The following is a 20951-nucleotide window of genomic DNA, read 5'->3' on the forward strand; positions in this document are numbered from 1 at the left end:
ATCCAATCCAAAGCCCATTAAAAATCAATGAAAAGCTTTGCAATGGACTTCTAGTTTGGGTTACCTCCCCACTGACTATAAATGAAATTAATCTGTCAGGCAGCAATAATACAGTGATATAATTAACTTGCTTAGAATGCAATCACTTTAACTTTCATTAAAAGTGATGAGTTTCTTTCAATTACCTTGCCAAGATGCATTTTGTTGTTGTTTGCTTCTTTGCTGTTGAAAAAAAATATATCCTTTTTGGTTAATTTCCCTCTGGACTGGTGGTTGTTGCTATAATGAAGTCTGACTTCCAGGGTCATGTTTGAAAATGTAGTGACAAATAGGGACAGCTGTAGAAAGGGGAAATAACAACCATTTTCTTCCTTGAGCCAAGAGCATGCACATTTCACCCCAAAGTTAATGAGAACTCAATGCAATATTGATTCTGCCTCAGCAGCTCTATGGATGGTAAGCGGGTATTGCAGTAAGTGATTGCACACAGTTTGCAAACAGTGACAGGCAGAAGAGGGGAAAATACAGACCCCAGAGCATCCTAAATCTTAGGTAAATCATGACTTCTGGGCCTCTTTGATCTTAAAAAAAAAAAAAAACACAAAAACCAAAAAACACCAGACAGCCTGCTGTCTTGTACCTCAGGATTTCACTGGGCTCTGGAAACTCAATAGTTCTCATTGACTTGTCAGCACCATGGTCAAACTGTGCCTTCTATAGGGGCAGGAGCTAGCAATGAGCAGGGACTGCCTCCTCTGTTGCAATGTTTCCTTTCTCACCAGACTTTCAGGCCACTTTTGACTGAACCTTCCAGCTTTTCCAGTCTGAATCTCACACCTGACCAGGCTGACAGGGTGGTGGAAAGGTCCACGCTTCTAAGTATGTGATACTTCTCGCCCTCTTATCTTAAGGGATGCTGCAGAAAAGAGCTGCACCAAGCCTCAGCAGGGGAGAAAAGAGCATTAAATAAAGATGAGAGTGTACCAAGTGGAGCCACGAGGAATTTGGCAGGTTGGATTCCCACGGGTTCACATGAGCATCTTCAGCTGCGATCCACTGAACACCCGCCAAAGACACAATAGTCACAGGGGCTGTGTCAGCCTGGGCTACAGGGGAGAAGATGCCAACTGGAGTGTGAATTTTCCCTGCATTCACTCCCCACCACATTTGTATGCACATTAACGTTTATATTCCTTCCTCCTTTCTATTCCCTTTCAATCTCTTTCCTGAAAGCGATGGAAAGCTGATGAAATTTGAAAAGAAAGTCCGTTGTTTTAAATTGAAGCCAATAGTCAGGTAGAACATATAGTCTGTTTTCAGGTAGCCCTGAGATAGACTGCTTTTGACCTAGCAAACTAACTGTAGATATTTCTTAATTCTCCAAAAGTTTAAGACAGGGAATATTTGCAAGTATGAAAGTCACAGGAACAGTCACAGGAAAGTCACAGTACAATGTCAGACGGTATTGTGATACTAACAGCTGGAAAAAGCTTCAGATGCATCTTTAAACATAAGCTTAGGGCTAAATAAATCATGGTCAGATTGGGCAGACAAGAGGCAGGTGAAGAAGTTTGTTTGAGTTGAGCTGGAAGAATCCAGAGAAATGAAGCAAAGAGAAAAACATATATGTGTATATGAATTTTTAATCTGGGTGAACCTATTCTGTTTTCACATTATTTAACAGTTATTTTAATATTAAAACCTAGTTTAATTTTAATGGAGTAAAAATACCATTTAGTAGGCATAGAAACAAAAGAGAGAGTTCCACTTTGAGAATGCTGACATGAGATGTGATTGTGTCCCTGTTGGTTGTCCCTTCCTGCCCCTTTGCCCACCTGCAGAAAAATTCCATGTGACAACTTCACCCAACTTGACATTTCTTCAATTTTTTTTAGGTGAATCCTCTGTTCATCTGAGAGGATTCACTGAGCTCACCTGAACCTGGTATTGGGTGTATGGCTCCTGCTTTGTCTGTCTGCATAGGAAGCTTTCTGTATCACAGATAAGTTCTCTGGTGCATAGCTTGATTGTTATACTCCCTTCAGAGGCACAAGTTGGTCTCCTTTGCTTGGCCAGATGTGTTTTGCCTGCTACCTGAGGGCAGCTGAGCTGCCTGGTGCAACTCTCCCAACAGAAAAGGAGCAGGCTTTGAGCATCCATCCATTTTTGCAGGCAGAGGGTACCAGTGTCTATCAGGAGAAAGGATTAAGCAGTGTCTTTCTCTGAAAAAGTCAGATAGTCTTTGTAGCTTTTCAGCATCAGTCTTTTGTTTGCAGGAGCCTTTACTTACAAGTCCAATTAAATAGCTCCTTATTCTGGTTCTCGTCTTTTCTGGTCCTTGCTCTGTGCTTACTGTGAGCTTCTGTCCAGAAGACACCTATTCAGTGGTCCTGTTCTGCAGTGACACCTATTAAAACCAGGATTATAAGGCCAGTTGGCAAAATCAAGCAGAAGCTAGGTTGAGTGGACAACAACATTTTCCTGCCTTTGTAGATACTTTTAAGCAGGGTGAATGATAGAATTCACCCTTTAAACTCTGATTTAGGTCTCTTCTGTTTAGGATTCCCCTAGGATTTTAATTCTTCATTATTTGCAATCTTTAATGAATGTGATGATTGACAAGGAAATGCCTTGTTAAATCTGGCTTAGTATTCAGCAAATATCCAAAGGGCTGAACGATACTCTAATTAAAACCTATTTGCCTCAAACTTCCTCTGTAGTCATCACAGCCTTCCTCTGTGACTGCACTGTATCTCTTGGCATTATCTCAGGTGTTATCCCTCTTCATTCCTCCTGCTGTCGTGGATTTGTTACCAGCCTGGTAGGTCAGCATGAAGTTTGCAGAGAGTAGCAGGACTTTGGACTCTGAGCTTCCTTAGCCCTCAGGCTCAGTAAACACAAGGCTTTCCACTGCTGAGTTCAGTCACAAGTGTAAGCAGCATTGGCTTGCATCTTGGGGCAAGGTAACCAGAGGATAAGGGGTGAAACATGCTGTAATTATTCTGATCCAGGGCAAAGCCAGTCCGCAGGGTAAAGGAGTGAGCTGAAGGTGCTCAGGACTATGAAGCCACTTGCAGTGGGGTGCATCTCATGAAGCACACCTGCAAGATGGGGCAGTTTTATTTTATTTATTTTTTCATGTGTGTGGGTTTGGTGATAAGAGGTACAGCATGGACACATTAGGACCACTGTGTATCATGTGTAAGACATGATAAATCAGTCTTACACAGAGTTTAGTGGGTTCTGACTATGGATTGAATATGTGCAGGACCGTTGTTCTTCCTCATATCCTTTTGTGATTAAATTTGCACCTTTATTTTAATACCTGTAAGAAGCAGAAGACCCTGACAAGCTCCTTCCCCAGTACTTGGCAGGGTCAAGACAAAGGGAAAACTGAGGCTGCGGCCTGCTATAAGGACAGAGGTATTTTCCTCCCTACTCCCTGGCATGCCTTTTTTTTTTTTTTTTTCTTTTTTTTTTTTTCCCCCTCATACTTGCATGTGGAATCTCAAAGGTCAGAGATCACCTTTCCACTGAGTGCCTGTTGTAGGCTGGTACAGATGATGGCACAGTTTCTCAGTGCTGCAGTCGCCTGTGTAGTGGCCATGAACAGCGGAGGACGCAAGTGGCAGCAGGAACAGCCTTTCACTCTCAGCCCAAGACCAACATCAGAGAGGATTGTATCGTTACTGCTTTCAGGTCGTCAGCACTTGTCAGCTGTCATGGGCATCTGAAGGCTGTGTTGCCCTCCTGATGCTTTGAGACCTTCAGAAAAAGAAGCTCAGGAATTACTTCCTTTACTTGAAAACCTTCCCTCCCCCCCCCCCCCCCCCCCCCCAATTCTTAAAACATAGTACTAAAATAAATAGCCTGTCAGAGAAAGAATCCAACTGACATGAAGTCTTCAGCCCAAGTGCCAAAATCAAGCTATGATGTAAGCATTTAAAAAGTGGAGCTTATATTGGTTTTCTTATTACATATTTATCTATATACATTAATTTGCCTTTTAGGCTTTCCTATGTAGCATATCCTGGGTGATCTGTTTCCCCAGCTAAGTTACAGATAGGAATTTAAATTTTTTCAGAAGAAAGGAAATACATTCCTACTGATGCATTTAACTTGGCACCCAAGAATACATTAGCTTTCTACTTTTGTTATGTGTACACACAAATTACATCATTTAGGACTGATAGATTAACAGGAAATTTTGCAGCTTAGTTGTTGCTGAAAAACAGTAAATAAAGTTTGGGGCTAGTTTCCTTCTGTGAAAATACATGCAAAACATTACTTAATATTTAGCAGATTATTTGACATTTGCATACAGGCACAGGCTGTGGCATGGTTTGCTCCAGATGCCCGTGCCTCTGCTGTGGCCAGGCTTGGCAGCAAGCCAGATCTCTGCGCAGCCTTCCCTTTGCCAGAGCTGCTGTGGGGTGGAAATTTCATTTTTCCAGTCAGCTTTATTTTCTACACAATTATTTTCTACTTTTGTCTCAGAGAGGTTTTTTTTTCTTTCTTTCTTTCTTTTTTTTTTTTTTTTTTTCTAAAGTTATAGCGGAAGATATGTTTCAATCTCTTCCATGTTTCCTGTTTTAGTCTTGTCCTGCTGTGATTTACTGGACGCTGTTAAACACAAACCCTTGGCTGGAAAACCCAAGGCTAAATGCTCGAGCAGGGGACAATGGTGGCTGAGATTTTATCGGAAGAGAGCCTGTCTTGTTTCAGTGCGGCTCATAATTTAAGAGTGCTTGCCACCTTCTGGTTTGAGAGAGGATTACAATCGTTTAACTACTGGGCATATTGAGGAAATTGACTGTAAAAATGCTGGTCCCATTCCTAATCCCCCTGAAATGATCGAGAGATTTGCAAAATGTCATAATGCCTGTTAGAGAGTTTTGAAATGAAAGGATAGAATTTTTGTTTGATTTTAAGCAAAAGGATATAGTGACATCTGGAAATAAACAAACAAAAAGCAATCTTTTAAATGAAATACTTGATTTGATACTACTGTCATCCTTGGAGACTGATCTTCATCAATTGTGTAAACTATTCAGTCAAATACTGTGAACAAGAATTAAGAAAAAATAATCTTAAAAGTGAAATAGGTACAAATCCTTCAAAAGCAAAATAATTTTGAAATTGGGAACTTTTTTCTCACAAAGAAATTCTGCAAAGTTATTTGCAGATTTTGACCAGTCTGAGACCCTTCTATTCAATCTTGTCAGCTGATATCTGACTGCCCAACTTCAGTGAAGCCACTTGAGAATATTATTAGTGCCATTTGTGCAAGATTAGGTTGTACATTAATTGTAAAAGAAAAAAAAAAAAAGACATTTTAAAGTTATGGCTACTCAATATGAATAGCGGTACTTCTGAAAATCAAAGCTTACCTTAGACAGTTCTTTACAATTTAGCCAGATGAAAGAGCATTTTCACAACACACATTTATTCTGTGAAGGCTAGTACATGCTTATTCTAACAGATATCACATTTATCCAAAGTCAGGTAACTCATACTTCATTTCAGATGTCACAGTACAAGCCTAAAAAAGCATGTATATATTTAATTCTACAGCAATCCTAATAGAAGACACCAGAGTATCAGAACACATTCCAGCAGTGCATGAAGCAATGTAACTAACGTTTACATTGGATGGGCTGAGGTCAACTGCATGAAGTTTAACAAGGCCAAGTGCCGGGTCCTGCACCTGGGGCGCAATAACCCCAAGCAGAGCTACAGGCTGGGAGAGGAATGGTTGGAAAGCTGCCAGGCAGAGAAGGACCTGGGAGTGATGGTGGACAGTCGGCTGAATATGAGCCAGCAGTGTGCTCAGGTGGCCAAGAAGGCCAACGGCATCCTGGCTTGTATTAGGAACAGCGTGACCAGCAGGGCTAGGGAGGTGATCGTCCCCCTGTACTCAGCTCTGGTGAGGCCGCACCTCGAGTACTGTGTTCAGTTTTGGGCCCCTCGCTACAAGAAGGACATCGAGGTGCTTGAGCGGGTGCAGAGAAGGGCGACGAAGCTGGTGAGGGGCCTGGAGAACAAGTCCTACGAGGAGCGGCTGAGGGAGCTGGGCTTGTTCAGCCTGGAGAAGAGGAGGCTCAGGGGTGACCTTATTGCTCTTTACAGATACCTTAAAGGAGGCTGTAGAGAGGTGGGGGTTGGCCTGTTCTCCCACGTGCGTGGTGACAGGACGAGGGGGAATGGGCTTAAGTTGAGCCAGGGGAGTTTTAGGTTAGATGTTAGAAAGAACTTCTTTACAGAAAGGGTTGTGAGGCATTGGAACAGGCTGCCCAGGGAAGTGGTGGAGTCACCATCCCTGGAAGTCTTCAAAAGACGCTTAGATGTACAGCTTAGGGATATGGTTTAGTGGAGGGCTGTTAGCGTTAGGTTGGAGGTTGGACTCGATGACCTTGAGGTCTCTTCCAACCTAGAAAATTCTGTGATTCTGTGTGATTCTGTAACGTATGCCATTTGTTTATTCAATTTGTTTCTTCCCAGCATGGGACAAATGGGCAGTGAAGTGGTTCTTTGTGTGTGTGCACTTTTATGATACGCACAAAGAATTATGTTTACATTAGAAAAGACAGGAAAAAACAATGTTCCTCATACAGAGAAAGAAAAGCAGTGGGGTTTCAATGCTCCCCAGTTCTTGGCAGTTAACATAATGATCTTGGCCACCGCTCCAAAAAATGGTTGTGTGTTTTCTTGGATATAACTTGGCCTTGCCCATCTTCACACTGCAGTGCTCAAGCGTGACAAGTCCTTGCTTACCTTTGTTAATTAGAGCAGACCTTGCTGTAACCACCACTGGGCACTGCTTGTGTGATGACTATAGCACAGTGAGGTGAGCTGCAGTTATTTGCCTGCTCTAATCCACTAAGAAGATGGGGGAAGAGAAGCTGAAAATTGGAGGAAAGATGGCATGTGTGGAACAGTTGGGTGATATGTTGCAGAACTCCTTGCTGGGAATGCCATAACTGTGTGGGTGCTCAAATCTACAGATGATACAGGAAAGAACCAGAAAAAATAAAGAAAATGAAGCCATGACTTTTTACCAGGTCCAGTGCTGCTTTTATGCAGAAAATGGGAGGCACAAAGCTCTGTTAATTCTTTCTGTCCAGACAAGAAGGCAAAAATAGGGTCAGAGCCAGACAGAACAAAGGGGAAAAAAAAAAGCCTCTGAGGCACCAAGAAATATTTTTGCACCTTTTGCACCTTGTAGCCCAAGATCACTCACTCCTGGCCTTCCCTGGGACAATGTACAGTAGCATCTTGAAGGCAAGGAGTCGCAATCAGCTGAAGAACCAGTGACTGCTGAATAGGGCCATTGACAGCCATTCTCAGTTGTTCTATTTCCTTACAGATCACTACTGGGCCCATTTGAAGCTGTGAGGTTTTGATAGCCAGGTGCAGCCAAATTGTGCAACTGGGCAAGAGCTTGGCAGCAGCACGTGCAAAACTCCTTCTCACGTTCAATGCATAAATCAATCAGCTTGTGCTGCCTTTGCACCAGGTGAACCAATTGTACTGCCTTCTGTTCAACCATATGAGAATTAATGAAGGGAAATTGTGGTAAATTGAGGTAAAAAACTGTGGTTGACTTAAGAAGTTTGTCATCTTGTAAGCTCCATTCATTTGCTAAACAGAAAAAGGATACATTTTTTCACTGAATATTTGAGACGACTGTCAAAACCAAATCTGGCTGGCCATGCTGAGGACAGACCAGTTATGTCTGAGCCTTCATTGGTTGTAAGGTTTGTAAAATGTCCAAAGGAGATCGGTTGTGGTGATGGCAAAAAAATGAAAGCTCTCTGAAAATCTGCAAAGTCTTGAGCATCTTCCATCACACTGGAGTCTATCCACTGAAGACTAAGAAAAGAATTCATTCAGCTGAAGTAATATTTTTACAGAACAACAACAACAAAATCTTTGGAAGGACCAAATAACTGCTAATAAAGACAAGGTATCTGTATGTTTCACAGCATTTTTTATTTTTTTATTTTTTTAATTCTTAGGATCAATGTGCTGAATTCTCAGATTTATTCATGTGAATCACTTCTGCTTGGTAGATCACTTTATAACCATTTTGAGAATACTGTGCAATCAAAATTTCATTGCTGTGACTGCTCACTTAAGTGATACAATATGTATCTGTTCATTATTTGGTTGAATGGAATCCAGATTTCCTAGTGCATGCATTTGAGGACAATATATTTAAAATTCCCCCTTGGCAAATGTTTTTTAATTCTGACTTAAATAAACTAGTTTCCATGGATGTTCCTGCCAACACATTTATTAGTTCTGATCTTTGGTTTTTATCCAAACTGACCACTTATTTGTCAGTCAAAATGGACAGATGCAGGAGGTCAGCATTTTCTGGGGTCAGAAGAAACAGCATAAAGAAGAAATTCTAGCTTCCATCTCTTTCCATACCGTTGAGTGTGCTTTTCATTTTGAGCATGGCTGATTTTGCAGCTTCAAAATGACATTTTCAGAAGACAAATCTTAGAACTGCTGTAGAATCTGTTGCATTTCTGAGCACATGTGAGGCTACAAGGGGGGAGGTAACAGCATAGTGAAATCCCATTCCCATTACAGGAAAGAATGTAGCTGAATTTATCTCTCTGTGGCATTCATGGCTGAAATGAAAAAAGACCCACAGGTATGTATGCTGTCGGATGGTGCCTAATACAACCTTAGCCTGAGATCCCTGCTATCTGAAGGCTCATGCTGCATGCTGTAGCTTGTCACAGAGGTAAATGGATGATTAAGTGCAAGTGAGTGTAGCCACAAGCCAAAAGCTTCCAGATGAAATAATGCTCTCTCTCATAACAGAAGCAATTACAATGTAGCTGTCTGTATTGCATTTAACATTGCTACTAAAGGGCTGCGCTGCTCTCAAGTGCACTAGTGATAGCAGCTGAATTTTTCTGGCTAAAGAGTAGTTTCTGCACCTGCTGAACACATCCTAAAGCCCTGGGAAGTTTACAGAAAGCCAGAGAAAGTCCATACGGTCCTACAGAATATCTGGTTTGGATGTGAATGCATAGCTTGCATACAAAATACATATGCATTTCTTCCTTTATATACATCCATACATATGGAGAAAAAGGGAAAATGCTCTTAGTTTTATTTTTTCTGTATTTCTAACATAATTCATTATTCACTTTGGATTTTTGGAAGATTATGCCCCTAGTTCTCTTATTTTGGATTTCAAATGAATTTTTATGAGAAATATCTTATTTTCTTCTCCATAAAAAATATTTCCAGAGCTCATATTTTATTTTGTTTAGCTTTCAGAAGAAAGTGAAAGATATTCACTTTTTCCTCATTTGAATCCAAACTATTTTTTGGCTTTTCAAATTTTTTATGTATTTTATTATTTTTTTTTTTTGATGACAGCTGGAAAAAAAGAAAAAAAGGACATTTTTCACCCATCTCATCTGGTTGCGTCAAAGTACTCAAATGCTTTGCATAAGTCAGTGATTTACAGGAAGATCAAATTCTTCATGAGATGATATCTAGAAACCAATGCCATAAAAGCATTGCACTGCCTCAACCATGGAGTGTCAATGCTCTGGGCTTTCCCCTGACCTGAGGGGGTCTGGAACGCAAATGGGTGCTGAGGGATCTGATTGTGAAACACGAGTGAATCAATGCTGGGAACTCATGCTCAAAAGATTTGTATGAGATCCACATTTTATGGCCAGAAGAGTGTACTAGCCAAGTCTTCCCACTCAGAGGTACGCCAGAGGTCTTAGCATTGCTCAGTAAGTCAGTATCAGGCTCATAATTTGATTTGGAGACCTCAAGAAGTAGAGAGGTCACCGTGTCTCTGGATGGTTCATTAAGTGATTAATTAACTCCAAAGCTTAAGCAAACATTATCATTAATTTCTCACTTGACTAAGTCTGACTTGATATACTTTTCCAGATTAAGAAGACTTCCACTGCATACTATATTTTAACTGTAGAAAATACTCATTGGAGATCTTCCCCTGTAGGTAGGACTTCCTATTTGCTACTGAGGCTTGAAGTTATACTTCTGTAAAATGTTTTGCTATGTGATCTGAATCTGCAGGTCAAGAGAGGTTTACTTCAGGGCTCTGTTGCACAGCAAAAATCTGCTTTCTGTGTAAAATATATTGCAAGATTAAATTCACCATACTACAAATATTAACCTTACAAATTCTAAAGTCATTTCCTGTTTTCTGTTCTCTCTTGTGTTTATAGAAGCCAAGATTCATAGAAAAGGAGAGATGGATTTCAAGAAGTGATTTGTTCTTCTGTCCAAATCACCTTCAGATGTAACCTACATAATTCCAAAGGCATCTGAGTAAACCGTTCTTAAAAGAACTTCTCATGATCAGATCTCTTTGTCAAGCAGTTACACTAAGTTATTTCCTGCAAACGACTCCTAAAACCTTTTTCAGAATCCCTGTTTTCCATGATGTTGCAATATACCATTTTTCTGCTGGGTATCTTGAAGTCATTTAAATAGGCCAGATAACCAAATGATGCTAGAGCCCTCTATATCACTCTTCTGCCCTTATCTTTACTTTACAGACTGCCAGTCTTCATCCATACTCAAAAATTACTTCATACTTCCCTGCTACTCCTCAATGACATATGTATAACAGTGTAGCCCCAAAACAGAATCACTTCCAGAACATCTACCTGAGAGCTACACCTTTTGCTAATGATTTTGTATTGATAGATATGTTCTAAGACTTGTCAGCCATTTTGTCCATATATTGTATTTTTGATTAGTTTTGATATTTAATGAAGCTTTGTGGTAATTCTATTTCAAACACATTAAAAAAAAAAAAAAAAAAAAAAAAGTAACATCATAGATTAATAGAAAGTACAGCTGGGGAAAATACAAGGGATGAACAATTCTATCTCATACCCCAAGGCAGGACTGGCTGTATTAATATCTTGTTCTAAGAATATTACAATTTTAGAGATACCTTTATCATCCAGTCTTGCAATCTTGTCAAAGACCAAATTAAGTTTTGTGTGACAAGACCTCTTTTCCACAAAGCAATGTTGATTGACATTAATTACATCCCTTTTTCTTACTTCCTTACCCATTACATTTAAAATGTCTTTCAATTTCAAGTGTTTATATTTGAACATCCCTTCAGATGTAGAAATGAAGAATCTTCATTTTGCTCTGCAAGAAATTTCATCTACTCCCAGCTAGATATCATCAGGCTTTTCATCTTGATCCAAAATTACAGCTTGATTCAAAGATCTTTAAAAACAGTAGAAGTAATTGCAATTATTTAATAAGCCAGGTCTTTTCTATTACTTAAAAAGGTTAAAATAGTTGTCAGCTTCTTAATCTAAGTAGAAGTTCCAAATGGGTAGATTTCATTTTACAGAAACAAAACATGACATGGGAAAGTGGGGAACAGTTGTCTGTTTCATATTCACACGCCAACATGTTGTTGGAGAATTGGCCTCCCTCTTATAGTAACAGCCTACAAATCACCCCTGGCTGCTAGAAAATGAGACATGAGCAGAAAGTAAAGTTTGTGGGTAAGAAGATCAAAGTCTCAGACAGAAAAAGAGCCCTACAAACGTATGCCTATGATCTTGTTTTTGTTATGTGAGTTTATTTTCCTAGAGATACTCACGTAGAATATGGATAGTGGATTTTTTCTGAATTTCTTATATTAGCTCTGAAACAACTTTCTGAAAATACATTTGTGTTAGAGACTAAGTATTTCCCCCTCCCCTTCACAAAATATTCTTTTTTTGTTAGTTCTCACTATTCATTACAAAAATTGTAACATAAACTAGAGGACATCTGCTAATATACTTTTTTTTTTTTTTTTTTCTTTTGTGATTCAGCTTATTGATCAGATCAGATTTTCATGGGCAGTCATATTGTTCTCCAAGTCCCCAAAGTGACAAGCATCTCAATTATTATTACCCATTTTCAGGTTTCGTATATGGGCTTGAAGATTAATGTATTATATGTCATATAAAAACAGCGAGTAAATTAAGTTTCTTCCAAGGGAAAAGAATGAATTTTTAAGAAAAATTTCTAAGTAGTACTACTTGTATTATTTTTGCTTCTCCTTTTCTGTTTTACTTTTATATTTGAAAATATTTTTTAACCATATTTTATTGATATGATTGGGTAATCAAAGTCAACAGAAGGGAGAAAAAAGTCACTTGCTACAAAGGCTGTAAGTTTATTACTGAAAACTTAGCTCCTAAAAACTGTAATCAAGAAGCAGTTGATATAATCTTCCTGAGCCTTTTCAGCTGGCTGGAAGGTATATGGGTTTGTTAATTGCATGTAGTCTTTTCTGCACAGGATACCAGAATCTCCTTAGCTGTGATTATTGCGGAAGGGCATTTTCCACTTTGTCACTCACCTTGTGTCACAGAAAGAAGAGATTGAAGCTGGTGTTTCCCAAGGGAGGTGGGTCTCCAGCTCCATCTGTATGTACACCCACAGGAATTAAAGGTAAGTGACTCACAGTTGCACTTGTAATCATGCTTGATCATTAGGTAGAAGAGAAAAAAAAATATCATCTGGTAGCCCTGAAAGTCCTGCTGAAACAGATAATGCTGTTCAAATGTTTCAATAGAGCAAATATTCACAGGAGCTGCAGAGCTAGTTCAGTAGTGACCATGAAAAACTGGCAGCTCAAGGTTTGTTGGATTTCCAGAGCTAAAACTTGCTACCCTGAAGATGATAATCCAGATCCTAGTCAGGATGAGGATACCATGTAGAAGAAGAGAAACAGACAGAGTTGGGTCTGTCCACAAGGAACAAAGAGTTAAATTTAATGTTTCTACTGCCAGATGGAAAATAAACAGCAGTTGCTATTAACCTGCACACTGAAGTCCCCTCCTCAGCAACAGATAGCCTTGGATGGTCCTCACACTGAAAGTTACAAAGTAGTAATGGGACCATGATTGTGATGCTATCCTCAGTTCCAAAAAGTCTTGTTGAATAAGCTTAGGTGTAAGCACAAAAAGGAAGATATATTTGCAAAACAAAGACAGGAGTCATGGATGGTTCTTTCAGCAAGATGAAAATTATTTTTTTAAGGGATTAATTTCAAGCAAGGCTTATTAAAATTGTTTACAATTTATTTAGGCAAAAGTAAAATTAAAATTCCAACCTGTTATTGAACCATTCATTATATTTCTTGTGTTTCTCTCTGAATTTTCTGTTTTTGAAGAAACACATCTCAATAAAGACCAAATTTTCTGATTATTTTGTTTTCTGACTTGAATCTGTTTCATAATGCATATGACCACATACACCAGTTATTAAAAAAAAAAAAAAAAGAAAAAAATTGCAATGCCTCATACTCAAAACAAACTAATTTATTACTATGAATGTTATGATGAAAACAACTCTATATTGCATATCATTCAAACAAGAGAAAGAGTATGTGAATTAGAGAAAGTAGAAGAAACTCATGTAACAGATGTATGTGGTGTGATTTTTCAGGAGATGTATCATAGAATTATACTGAAATACCAGACAAAAAAGACTTTCATCCTAAAATAACAAAACTGACTTGAAATCAAAGACAGAGAAAACCTTGAATTATAAGGTTCCCCCTTGGCTGCATTGATCTTCACTGAAAAGTCTTATGTTCAGCTATAAGATCAGGAAATCTCAGCATCTGCATCTTCAGTGATATAAGAAGCATTCTCATGGGAGCACTGTAACTAGCACATAGCAAGAATGGACAAAGAAGGCTATTCTTATCCCCGAGAAGGCCTGCTTAACTATCTGAACAACTGCATAACATATAACAAAATCAACTACCTTGTTAACTCATCAATGAATATAATAATTATAATTTTTAAAAACTATTTGAACTATGAAGAGAAAGACAATAGATATGAAGGCTTCAATGAATGAAGACTTGCACTGAAGAGAAAGAAAAACAGGTCTTACAATAACTAAACTTTTTACCCATCCTGAACGAATTGCTTTTAAAGAATAGTCTCATTCAGAAACAGATGTTAGAGACAATACAAAATTCTGCTGTTAAACACTTATTTTTCTTGTACTCACTTTTGCATGTTTTATTCCCCCCTCCCCCCCCGCTCCCTTCCTAATTTTCATTACTTGTTTGCTGTTGCTAATTTTGTGTTCCCTCATGAACAAGCAACTTTCTTTCTGACCTTGTGGTTGACTTTAAAAAATGATTTGTTTAAAATTCCAACCTTCCCCAGTTATTAAGTTAAATATTAACATTTCAGAGAGATTACAATGCTCCTACCCAGAATGATTTTTCACTATTCCCACCTCATTCCAGCTCTCACTGACTCCAGGTAAAAGCTAGGATGTATGTGTTGCTTTCCTTTGGGCATTTCTGACCATCTGTCTCATTCACTTACAGCCTCCATCTTAGAAACACCTCCTTGGTCAATTATAGTCATGTTTGTACAATGCAATTTGTGATAACCCTAACAGTGACTGGCAAGACCACAACAGAATCAGACAGGCAGAACCAGCCACATGGCAACCTGATTGCTATTGCTGCTTCTAAAATCCCCACATCCACCCATGCATGACTGATGTGATCAAGTTTGTTTTATTTTATTTATTTTTCTTTAATTTTGTTAAGTTTTGTCCTCTTCTCATTTGTGGGTAATAGAAAGTATAGTCCCCAAAGGGGGCTAACTTCTTATTACTGTCAATTGAATGTACTGTATACTTAAAAGTCTCAAAATACCCATGTGAGAATACGTTCCATGTCTACTTAGGGATTAAACCCTGGCACTGTTGACAAACCCATGGAGGACTATTAAATGCAGAAATACACCTCTGGCACAGCAAGTCTCTCAACCACAATTTCCTGGAGGCTGTGAGAGTATTTTAGGAGGGTATCATCATACAGACATCTCGTTTTATATTTTCCAAGAGGCATCTGCTATTGGCCACTGCTGGAACCAAGAGACTGGAGTAGGTGGATGTATCACGTAAATCACATCTGCTGTTCTTATATAATGAAACTGATGGGAGTTTTTACCAAACACATCAGCGGGGAAAGGATTCTTCCACTGTTTTCAGAATGGCAAAATTTCATTACCTAAGTAAAAGTTCTCCCAAATAAACACATCAAAGTATTGGTGTTTGTGTTTAGATTTATGCTTTTATGGCTGGACAGCTTCCAATACCTCATTCATTCATACACAGCTAGCTTGGGTATCTTTATACTAAACTGAGGTCTTTTATGTAAAGCAGTCCTGTTACATGGAGATTTCCCTCAGTTATGGAAAGCATAATCCCAGATTTGCCAGTCTTGTTCGATCTGTAGGAAGCACTGCTAGTGCAAAAGCATCCCCTGTAGTTTAAAAATAGTGTTGGTGCATAATTTCTCTGTAATCATTGCTGTAGTCAAGCGTTCACCTGCCACAAGAACTATGCTAAGAAAATAAGCAGAAAGTGCAGCTTTAGGAGGGGAAGTAGGTATTCCAGGGCTTTTTGCCTCTTGTAGGGCACACTCAGACACAGTCACAAAGAAAGAATTCTTCAAGAGATGTGGGACAACAAAGAAGATCCCTGGGGTGGGAGGACATCTGATCAGTAATTTGTCTGAGGTATAAAATTTGCTTAATAATAAATACTTTCAAAGCCCGGGTGTTGAAATGAATTATATTTATCCTACCCACCCAAATGACTGTACTTGGAAAGAGAACCCTCCTCTAATTTACATGGAGGTCACTGTTCCTGGTCAAATTTTAAGCTTACAAAGTCCAACACCAGCTAAAATGATTGGGGATATACAGCATTGTTCCTGTTGCAATGCTCACAGCAATAATAACGATTAAAAAGCAGATATTTAAGAATGCTTAAGCAATCAAGTAATCTTATTGGAAGAAAACCCAGGTATCTAAGAGCAGCCAACATAGTGTTTTTCCCATAAAAGTGCTGTCCAGCATTTATAAATGTCCATAAATGTTATTTAACATTTTTTTAACTTTCACCCATTGTTCTGTCTTCTCATACACCACATAAATCCATCCAGTGAATCTTCTACCATCCATAAAACAAGCCCCAGATTTTGGAGGGTACGACTGTTTGAAGAGGTGCATGACATGCATCTCTGTTTTCCATTCCTGAATGTAAATAAACTGTGGTTAGTCCTAGCATATTGTTTTCATCAAGATTCCTCATACGACTGCAAGAACAAAATTGGGAAAACAAACTTATTATTACCAAAGCAGCTCACTGCCACTTCTTTCAGTGCATGAGGCACTCAAGTACATAAAAATAAAGGTCAATTGCTTTAGATTCAGCATGACCTAGTTCTCCTATATTCTTTTTTTTTTTTTTTTTAAAGGATCTAATGCAGCTGAAAATAATGTTTATGGCATTCCAAAGCAGATGTGCATCTGTTACTTAAGTACAGTTCTTAAATTTATATAAATTTACTGTTGACATAGATGGGAGATAGCTGGGCCCAAAGATATCACGAAAGACATAATAATAGACACTACCTATGCTCCCATCTAAGCGATTCCATGAACTACAGTTCAGGAATACAAGCAATGACATTTTTCTGAGGCAGCTTCTTGGCCAGAAAAATGTTGGTAGGAAGGCCACAAAGATAGTCTTGAAATCTGATGATGCAAGTAGGCAGCATTTCTCTTGGCAGCTTGGCACCTCTATACCAATACCATACTTGTAACTGTGTGGGTTCAGCAAGGAGAGACTCAAATGTTTACACAAAGAAATGAGGTGCTGAAGTATTTGGTTACCTATTTCTAAAAAGTTTATCTGACTGTTTGCTCCAGTCAATTCGGTACAACATTTCTTCCCCCACATTCTCCCCAGTCTGTTGCTCTGTCCCTATGACTTAGGGACACAGTCCAGATTTCTGTTTAAGTGTCCCTGAGGTGGTGACATTGCCATTTCCCTTCCTCCATCACCACTCCCTGGACATGACCTAGTTTCCACTGACTTGAGTGAGATTCAGACCGAGCCCTTTGCTCTCTCCTTTCCCTGTTCACTACTGATTCCTGTTTCCCATTGATTCCCATTTGCGATCCAGGCTTGACTGTATATTAATGCTAAATAGCTTTAATGTTATTCACCTACTGGGAACCAAAGTTTTTCTTGTTTACTCACCCACTTGCTTAATGTAGTGTTGCTTTCAGATTGTAACTTCGCCCAAGACAGGACTCTCTGAACAGCATACAGTAACGAGCAGTCATAAGACCCACAGCAGCATCCTGGCCAGTCTGTATTTTGTCTTATGTATTTGAGTGACAGTAATTCCTAAGAGGAAAAATAAAATAATAAAAAAAGTTATTAGAGTCTCATGGTCACAGCTTCACATGTCTCCCTTGTCCCACTCATTAACGTTTTAAGGGGAGACAGGCAGAAAAAAAAGAAAAACACCAATCTGAGTTGTGGCTCCTGCACTTCAATAGCTTCTTCTGTCCCTTGTGATTTCCCACCTTGCTTGGGAAATGATGAGAATGGGGTCAAGTGATGCCTGCTGGGCATCATAGTTCATTAAAAGAAAATTATGGTGAATATAAGTTTCTGAGATCTGTGGCATGCTGGAAATTTTCCTTCAGTCAAGGGACAAAGCTACCCTGGGATTGTCCCCACCTTTCAAGAATACTTGCTGACTTAATTATAGCTACAGTTTTTCCAACTGTAAAATGTGGTTAATGGTGTTGCCTTCCTTTATTAAGCTCTGAGATCTCTAGGGATGAAATGCACTACATGAGAGCTAGCAGCCTTCCTTGGCTCGTGTGTTGCCCACGTTTCTATACTTTCTGTACAATTGTTTGCCCTTTGTGTTCCTCATGAAGTGAATTCCTCTCTTACAATCATAAGTCTGAATTAGGTCGGAGACCTTCAAACCTTTGGTCTAGCTTTGAGCTATGTTACTTAATGGTGAAACGGAGCTGAGTGTGGACCTGGACAAATGGTTTATTTCACTTATTGAAAAACACATATTTCTGTATGGTTTTTGCTAGCAGAATTGCTGTGAATTTTACACAGTTAATCTAGGAGCAATGCTGCAAAATGATCACAAGAACTGGCATGACTTTTCAGGAACCTTTCATGTTTAATGGCACACTGTACACAGAGAAAATAAACAGGCCCTGCTCCAGTCCACTTTACATCCCACTGAGGTTACAAGGTTGGCTCATGTGACAACTTGCTTTGGGCTGAATCATCCACAGAGCCTGAACTCATAGACTCTGTGACTGTAATTATAATCCTCTATGACTGGAGCTAAAACCACTAGGTTCATTGCTTAGAGGCAGCAATAGCCTTATTGAACAGCTCTGCACTTCAGCCAGCAGGAAGCAAGAAAAAAACAGCCAGTAGAGCATCATACCAGGTGCAACCCTGGGCAGAAAAAGTCTTCAGTAAGGCTTCAATGAATAAGTATCACCTGTCCTTTTCACCCTTCAGCCATCATCAAGAATCAGAGATTCTTCTTAATATGTGCTACTTAACACAGCACCTGATTTCTTGAAAATTAATGCAGCCAAGTCTGCAGCTCATGCAAATCTCTGTGATGTACCCCTTTAAAACAAGACTAAATAATATTTTTGTTTCAGACAGTGAGAGACAGAACAGGGACTAAGGGATCCTGTGATAAGGATGTTATGTCAGCTGAATATTAAAGCAGTCATGTAAAACCTGGATGATATGCTAACAGATAAGCAAATGTGGGATAAGCTCTGCAAGAATGGGTGAAAACAAAGTTATTTACAAACATATTTCTCACAAAGGTCACAATATACTCCAGATGAAAATGTTCACCATTAAAAGCAGTCTCAATTGGTATGAATAAATCAACATCAGGGTGAATTTTTAATTCAAAATTTGGATATTTTTTTTCAGCCAGAATTTCTCATCCAGGCTTTCTCTTTGTGTAGAAGAATCCCCTAGAGTCTAAGAGGACTCAACTCCTTGTGGCCATGTTCTGTTCCCCTCCACATCTAGGTCTGGCTGTTCAGACTTCACCATGTTGCACCTTCCAGTAATAAATTCAACTGATGTCTTTAAAAATGACAGATGGGAGCCTATTTTTCTCTATAACTTGATTCAGTCTGAACATAATTCTGGCATGCAATGAAAAAGGGTTGCTTAGTGTTTAACTGAAAAGGATCTCTCAAGCCAGTGCTTTTATACAGGAACTTAGATATCCCTCTGCTCTGAAATCTCAGATGATTCAAGCACTTTTTATGAGCTGGGAGATGGGAGGATGAAGTCGCTCTCCGGTAAATATTCCCCTGAGTGGGGAGTGATTTTGAAAGCAAACTCATGGAAGCAGCCCAACTCCCTTGTAGTCACAGTCTTTGCATAGTAATACAACCAAGAATTAGCATTAAAACAACATTACACTAAACTTAATGACTTTTCTTTGCTCATCTCTATAGTGGTTAATGAAACATTATGAATGCAAAGCAAATAGTGTGTTCATGCTAGTTCAGGATCACATGGCATCTGAATATGCTTCATGAATTATTCACATGGTTTTTCTTCAGCAGTGCCATCCATCTCCCATCATGGAGTGAAGCTCCCTTTCTGACTTTAGCAGGCTCGTCTAAAGCTGTTCCTGTTGCACTGAGGAAAGTTTTGCTTCGAGTGTGTCAAATACATATGAGTGAGGTTACCTAGTAAATGAGAAGTGCTAAAATATTTATATAGAATATAAATTCTCAAGAAACCATAGAGAGGAAGAGCTGACAAGCTTCCTCCCCAGAGGGGTGAAGGTCTTCTTTCTCTCTCTCTCTTTCTCTTTTAAGAACAAAATATCCCAAGAGCGGTGCACTTTTTTGTACCACTGTCCTACCCAGAGCTCCTTCTTCCCTTTTAATTTACAGCTGAGCATCTTGTCCTCCCACAAACTCCACATGGACCATGGTACTCCTTATGGAAATTCAGCACAGTGTATGGGAGAGCAGTATAGGAATACATCCTCTCTGTCCAAACAAGTCACTATAGGTAGAAGATCAGAGCCCAGCTAGCTGGCTAGAGTGTGCAGAACTGTTCTCGAGGCAGAGCCAGCCTTTCTAGCACAAATTTCTTCAAAATCAAGGTATGCCTACTTCTAGTATTAGCATTCATAACAAACCCAGCTTTGAATCAGCGTGAACTAGATGATCCTTGAGGGTCCCTTCCAGCTCAGGATATTATTGATTCTCCCTAAGCTCTTCCTTCAATCTCAGCAGTTTAAACTACTGAGATAATTATTGTGTGACCTCCATGACTCTACCTTTTTTTTTTTTTTTTTTTTTTTTTTCCCCGAGCCAGAAAATAAGAGGTATTCAATTTTGACTTAAAAAACAATATAATCCATTTTTTCAGCATTGACCTGCTGTTTGCCTGTCACCAGGAGGCAAATATTTGCAGTGATTTGGTCAGTACATAGAAAGCAGATTGATAGAGAGTCTATCAACATGCCAAATACTTTGCTATTTGCTTTCATGAAAGACTAGTGAACATCCTTTTTTGTTTGCTTTTATTTTTTCTCTTTTCTCTCCTCTTTTTTTTCTTTCCACTTTTTTTTTTTTTTTTTTTTTTTTTTTTTCTTTCTGCTTGCCTTACCTACAGGAGAGCCAATCAATTTGTCAGCATTTCATTTTATTCTCCATTAATCCAATAAAGAAAGTGTCTCTAATTGCTTAAATTTAAAATTTATAGGGTATGCAGCATCACACAGAGGGTCTCAGTCTAACAGATCAGCATATGTAGTGTGCCACAGCACTGATACCAATCAGAGAAAACCTGCAGATAGGAAACAAGTCAGCACATGAATTGCCTGGGAAGTCCTAGAGCATTTTAGGGAAGAAATAAGGACTGTGTATGCTGACAGGTGAAGTGGTGGGGGTCTTATCCTCCTCACCCCCTACAACTCAGCTGTTCCAAATATCTCTGCATTGAGAGAGTCTGCAAAGCCTATACCTTTCCCTCTGGACTCT

At 39.1% G+C, this 20951-nt stretch overlaps 1 protein-coding gene across 12 annotated transcripts in view; it reads right to left on the reverse strand.

Moving 5' to 3' along the window:
- Window positions 1-20951, reverse strand: part of LOC311439702 (uncharacterized protein) — a 238835-nt gene that overhangs the window by 11194 nt on the left and 206690 nt on the right. For 3 of the 12 annotated variants that reach the window (XR_014694922.1, XR_014694924.1, XR_014694927.1), the window contains 2 exons: window positions 17125-17274; window positions 1648-3765 (listed from right to left, as the gene is read on the reverse strand). The gene's annotated coding sequence lies outside the window, so the exon portion shown is untranslated. The other 9 variants (XR_014694923.1, XR_014694926.1, XR_014694903.1 and 6 more) reach the window with 7 other exon arrangements.

This window comes from Aythya ferina, assembly GCF_964211825.1.
Source record: "Aythya ferina genome assembly, chromosome: 7".
NCBI classification, from domain to species: Eukaryota; Metazoa; Chordata; class Aves; order Anseriformes; family Anatidae; genus Aythya; species Aythya ferina.